General features: G+C 44.4%; 1 long non-coding RNA gene across 1 annotated transcript; it reads right to left on the reverse strand.

Moving 5' to 3' along the window:
* Positions 1–1,553: 1,553 nt before the first annotated feature.
* On the reverse strand, positions 1,554–5,475 carry LOC127544566 (uncharacterized). Its single transcript, XR_007949474.1, has 3 exons — positions 5,358–5,475; positions 3,725–3,774; positions 1,554–1,570 (listed from the first exon to the last, which is right to left on the reverse strand). It is a non-coding gene; the product is annotated as an uncharacterized LOC127544566 (long non-coding RNA).
* Positions 5,476–6,000: the final 525 nt, after the last annotated feature.

The raw sequence follows: 6,000 nt of genomic DNA on the forward strand, positions 1-6,000 counted from the left end.
AGGACTTGTACAAAGAGTAGGCGGGGGCCATTCTTTCTCCAAGCTTATATAGAGTATGGTCCAATTACTATTTAGCCTCATGTGCTTGGGACCTCAGTGCATCAACTCAAGCCTCAGCCCATTACAAAATAACCCGGGAAGAAAAACAAAAATGCAAATAGTTCACATTCATTTCCCAGTGTTCTGTCTTTGGGTGTAGCTGCTTCTGTCCATCAGTTTATCAATTGAAACTCAGGTCTCTTTGTCAAAGAAATCCACTTCCATCAAAATACGCTCTCATACAATATCGTTGTCGAAGTGTATAATGATCTCCTGGTTCTGGCAAGGATTTTAAAACCAACTTATTAAACCCATACCTGAACAAGAATTTCTCCTGTAATACACCCAATATTTGGTCATTAAGCCTTTGCTTTCCAGGGCCAGGTCTTCAGGTACTCAGTGGCACCGCTGGGCCCGGCTGCCATCCAGTCAGGCCAGCTTCACTCAGGCCTCCAGCTCTCAGACTTCAACTTGACTCTCAGAGAGTTTGGGAGATAAAACACTCTGTGCTTCTGCTGAGGCTCCAGCCCCTCCCAGCTAGACCAGGAGTCCCCACTTCTTCTGTGGATTTAGCCCCCACATGTTTCCACTTCAGACGCGTTCACGTCCAGCCCAGGGGCTTTCTTCACTTTTTTGGTTGGTCTGGAGGACCCCTGTGCTACCGCGAATCTTTGATTGAAAGGGGTCCCTTCACACATTTCTCCTCTTTGGGGGGGAGGGGGAAACGGGGAGAGCTGGAACTGGAGTCTAGGCTCCAAGCCCTCCCTACCGTCCTCCAGAGAATAAATGTCTCCAAAAGACCGAAAACGACCTCGGTTTGTCTCTGGGCCTTGTCTCTGGGCGCTTGAAGAGGACTGCTCGGGGTCCGTCCTGGGAGTTGTTGTGGACTTGGCATCCAAGGCTGGCTGGACTTTGCCTCTCCTTTTCCAGAGCCCTTGCCTGCCTTTGGCGGGGGAAGAGGCTGGGCTCTCTTGTTGGCCTTGAGCATCTTTGCCTAGGGGCCAATTGAAGGAGGGCTCGTAGAGCATTTCCTGGCACGTGGTGTATTCTGTGGGAGGGGCTGGATGCACTTTCTTGCTGCGTGGATCACCAAAGGTCTTTTTGATCGAGATGACTCGGGTTTGTTCTTCCTCGGCTTCAGAATCGTCCCCTTGGTCCCATTTGGAAGAGGATTCCGAGGTGATCTCGGAGGAGGATGTCTCGGATCTTGTGTCCCTGTGGCTCTTGTCAGCCCAGGCCTGCATGACTTTCTCCAGGACCCTGGGCAAACCAGGAAGGAATGGTTCCTCCAGAACCAGGGGAACTTCCAGCGAACTAGAAGGAGCCGCCAAAGCTGAACTTGGCCCCCAGGATGAGCCCGCTACTTCCTCCTCCTGCCTTGCTGAGGCGGCAGCGAGGATGCCGTTCTGGCTCTCCACATCCAGCACTTGCTCATCACTGCTTGAGGAGCAGGGAGTAACACGGTGAGGGGGACCTCGGAAAAGGGATTTTGCCTTCTGGAAAAAGCTCTTCTGCTCCTCCGGGACCAAGTCTGTGAATGAAGAAGGGACCATATGAACAAAGGGGAAGGAATCGGCAAGCAGATTTGGGGGGGAAAGATAGGAGCGGCTCACGGTTTAGGATTTACCCCCAGGGATCCCTGGCCTTTGGAGGACAACCGGACCCTTGTCAGTGTGCTCTTGCATATGCTCTCCCTCCTTACATACTTGGAGGAAGCCCAAGAGACAACTTCATTCCTTCCTATTTTTCTGGTAACCCTCTTGTTTGTACAGTTGTTTGTAGGGGCTCACCGCCTTAGACTGGGAGCTCCTCCGGACCAGAGCCCGGCTTAGGCCATTCATTGCATCCCCCCAGTGCTTACTGTGGAGCTTGGCCCACAGCAGATAATGTGGATTGACTCTGGCCTCCATTCATTCTTCCCCCTTTCTCACTTTTCTAAACTCTGCACTGTCATTTCTCACATTCTCATTCAGTTGAGTTTTACTAATTAAAATGCAAAATTACTCTTAGGACTTCCAAAGTACAAAATGGAAGATACTTTTGGCTTTTTATTGAATTTCTTGACTATTGTCCCCTAGTTACATTCACATTTTTTCCTTTTACATTTGTTTTTAAGATTTTTGCTTTCTAGCTTCTTTCCCGGATTCCTACCCACAATTAAGAAACCACATTTCAAATTATGCAGACTTTTCCATCAAAGTTGTAAATAAAAACATAATCTCCCACCTTAATGAAAAATAAACACCTCAAGAAAAATTAAGTGAAAAGTAGAGCGATCAAAAGAGAAATAGAGAATACTTCTATCTGTATTCACACATAATTATTCCTAATCTGTGAATCGATAGGATTTGTTTGTTTGTCTAAGTCCTTCAGAGGAGTTGTAGATGATTGTGCTACTGGGAAAAACCAAATCATTTTCAAATGGTCACCCCAGAACATTGCTGTCACTTCATATATGGCACATTTCACCCTCTTCAAGGAAGACTTTGCAGGGTTTTTTTTCCCCCCCTGAAAACATTCTGCTCATCATTTCCCAGAGAACAATGATATCTCATCAGAGAAATGGGTTTCAAAAGTGGTTTTTCCATTTACCATTGGTAATTGTATTTCCCCCCATTTATTCTCTTTCTTTTCACTCTCTTTCCTCAAAAGTGTTTCATTACTGATCAATGACTTGCCCAAAATGACCTGTTCTTTTATCATCTTCCCCTTCCCATATTCCATTCCTCTCCTATTTTCCTGCAGGCTAAGATAGAGTTCCATGTCCCTATTCAGTATTTATGGTGCCTCCTATTTGAACCAATACCAATAAGAATAAGGTTCACTCAACCAACTTCTCCTCTCCCTCTTCCAATCTATTAGAAAACTTTTTTCTAGCCTCTCTTTCTTATGGTAGATCATTTACACCATTCACTTCTCTTTTCGCCTCTTCCTGTACATTCCTATAGCAGTCCTTTCCATCATTTAAAAAAAAAGATATTATCCCTTCCTATTCCACTCATACTCCTTACCCTCTGACTGTGGATACTCCTTTTACCTATCAGAATATTGATCATGTCCTAAGAAGTTGAAAGCATCCTCCTATGTCGCAATGTTATCACATCAAGCTTAACCACTCCCAGGTGGATTGAACCTGCTTCAGTCTCTCACTTGAGCTCTCTTCCCAAATTCCCACATCATATCTCTTGAACATTTTGTCCCATTTGCCCAACTGCACCAGAAGCTCCAAGTGTCCAAAACAGAACCTGTTCTTTGTCCTGCACTCTCTGCCCTCTTCTGAAATTCCCTTTTCTGTCCACCAGGTGTGCCGGCTCAGGCAGCCACCACTCTTCCCTTTGCTTAGCCCACATAGGAGCCATCGAGTTAGGCATCTTTGAATTCCTTCCTCAACCTGGTTTTTTTTTCCGCAGAGGTCTTCTTTTCTTCCCTCACGGAGCTAGCAACCAGTTCACCCTGTTCCCCTGTCTCCTAACCTCTTCTGTTAACCTGATTGTTCCATTAGGATCATGCCTTGACACATTGACACATTACTTTTCTATCCTCGAGATGGATCTGGCATATTCTTGTTTGTGAGCTTTTGGCCTTTCCTCTTAGAATGAATTTTGGGGTGTCTCTTCCTCCTTTAATATAGTGACTGATAAAAGAACAAGTATGACTACATGTTTGTTGATTAATTGATTCTCACCGTGGGGCAATATCCGAGTTTTCTTCCCCATGTTGAAGCCGAGGGAATTCCTGAGGGAAGAAAATGTCAACAAATTAACACTAAGCTTTGGTTCCAATAACTACCCCATCTTCCCAGCTAAAGGAGCAGCAAGCAGTACAAGAAAGCCCGGACAGCTCACTGGGCACAGCCCAGCTATTGCCTTTCATCATCCTATGTGTTTTTACAGTAGAGCCAGCCTCAACACAATTGATAAAAATCCTTTTTTTTCCATTTTATCCAGTTTGATCCATTCCTAAAGGTCCCTTTCCCTGTTTCCCCCTTTCTCCATCCCTTCTTTCCTCTCTCCTCATCATTCAAAGGAATCCAAAGGCAGCAACTGAGAAACTCCCTTCTATGTCAATAGAAAAACAAGAGGATGGAACCTTGTAGGCAAAGTGTCTGTCAGTAGAAAGCAGAACCTGTAAAGTTCATTGGTTTGCTGTGGCGGGTAACTTCTATCACACTACCCAAAGCACAAAATTTCTGAGAATCATTCCAATTTTCTTTGATTTCACAACATCCTATGGACCTGTCAGGCTTACTGTCCATGGGCTCCCATCCCTGCTGCTGCTTTCCCCAAAGAGTTCTCTCCTATTTGTATTCTCAGATGCACAAGACCTAAGGCCAAAGTCCTAACTACAATGTGGGCCTACCCTGGACTAACCTTTCTTAACCCTTTCAGTGTTTTGAAGCACACGACCTCTCTAAGAAGAAATGACAGATTGGCTCCCCAACTACAGGAGAAAGGGATTTTTTACACCTACATTGGATATCTACAGGTACAATAAATAAACTTGTCCACCTCCTCTAATCAAAAGAAAACGGAAACCATATACATTTTGAGATTGCAAAGAATTTGTTTTTGAATTTAAAATATGGTTTGGAGAAAGATGGAATAGTTGTCAGAGTGTCAATTGTCAGAACAAGGTGAAGAACTCCTCTCCTTTCCACCCAAGGTGATGCATAAGGTTCAGCTTGATTCCCCAATGGATGGAATTGTTTGAATGCTCTAACAATGAGGATTTGGAGGCAGTCTTGAGGTCATCTCAAGGAGAAAAAGAAAGAGAGGAAGCACCTCTCTTCCATCCTTTCCACTGTCCTCAACAGCCTTTCCCAATATACCATCTCGTTGGATCCTTACAACCACCCAGTGAGGAAATGGAGGCAAGCAGGTGAAATGGTTTGCCTCAGCAACACTCAACTCTGTGTGAGGTTGAATTGGAAACATAGGTCCTCCTAAGCCCCAGGCCCATGTCTTTGTTCTACATAAGAACAGAGAAGCTTCTTCAGGATAACAACAAAAGCTATTTTCTTTGGAAGTGAGTCTCTGATGGTTTGAGTTACCGCAACAGAATCTACAGAAGAGGGTTCTCTCTTATGATCTCAGTTGTATCCTAGCTGCTCCCCCGTTGAGTACAGAGGAACCACCATCTTGTCCATCTCCTATTGCTGGTACAAGGTATATCTCTCAGATCTCTAGAAACCACGACTTCCCACAAAATTACACACCTCCCCCCCCAAAAAAAAATACAAACGACCTCATTCTTCCTTCTATACATATTTGGCTAACCCCATCCACAGGATAGTCTATATCGTTCATAAATCCTCCTACCTCTGAGAGCTTCTCGAAGATGCGAAAAACAAGGCAATCCCTTAGTGGGTGAGGAATCAGGATATGGAACGAACAGACACACACAAACAAAAACACACACACAAACACACACACACACACACACACACACACACACACAGTCTCTCTCTCTCTCACTCTCCCTCCTTGCACTCTCTGTCTCACTCTGTCTCTATCACACTCTCTTCTATTTCTACTTTTTCTATTTCTATCTTTTCTCTCAAGCTCTATCTACCATCTTCTTTATCTCTATAACTAGTATCTCTAATTGTTGGAATCTTTACAAACTGCTAACTAATTAGATTTGATCTGATCTTACAAGAAGATGTTTTGGGCCAGAACCTGAAACAAGGTACTAAGTAGAACTAATTAGCACAATGCTTGTGTTTACACCTTTACTCATCAGAGTTCACAAGTTTGCCAGATTCACAAAGTAAACTTTGTACCTTTGTGAATTCACACCTCCCTTAAAGCTCTTAGGGCCAGAGAGCACTATGGGAGAAAACCCATAATCCCATTCTCTCAGAAGAGTAAGATATAAGGCCAGTGAAGAGAGAGCTATTCCAGAATATTTTGCACTTAGTTGCTGGTGGCAGAAGAAAGAGTTTTCAGAGGAAGAAGCTAC

Source organism: Antechinus flavipes, chromosome 1 (genome assembly GCF_016432865.1).
Source record: "Antechinus flavipes isolate AdamAnt ecotype Samford, QLD, Australia chromosome 1, AdamAnt_v2, whole genome shotgun sequence".
Classification (NCBI taxonomy): Eukaryota; Metazoa; Chordata; class Mammalia; order Dasyuromorphia; family Dasyuridae; genus Antechinus; species Antechinus flavipes.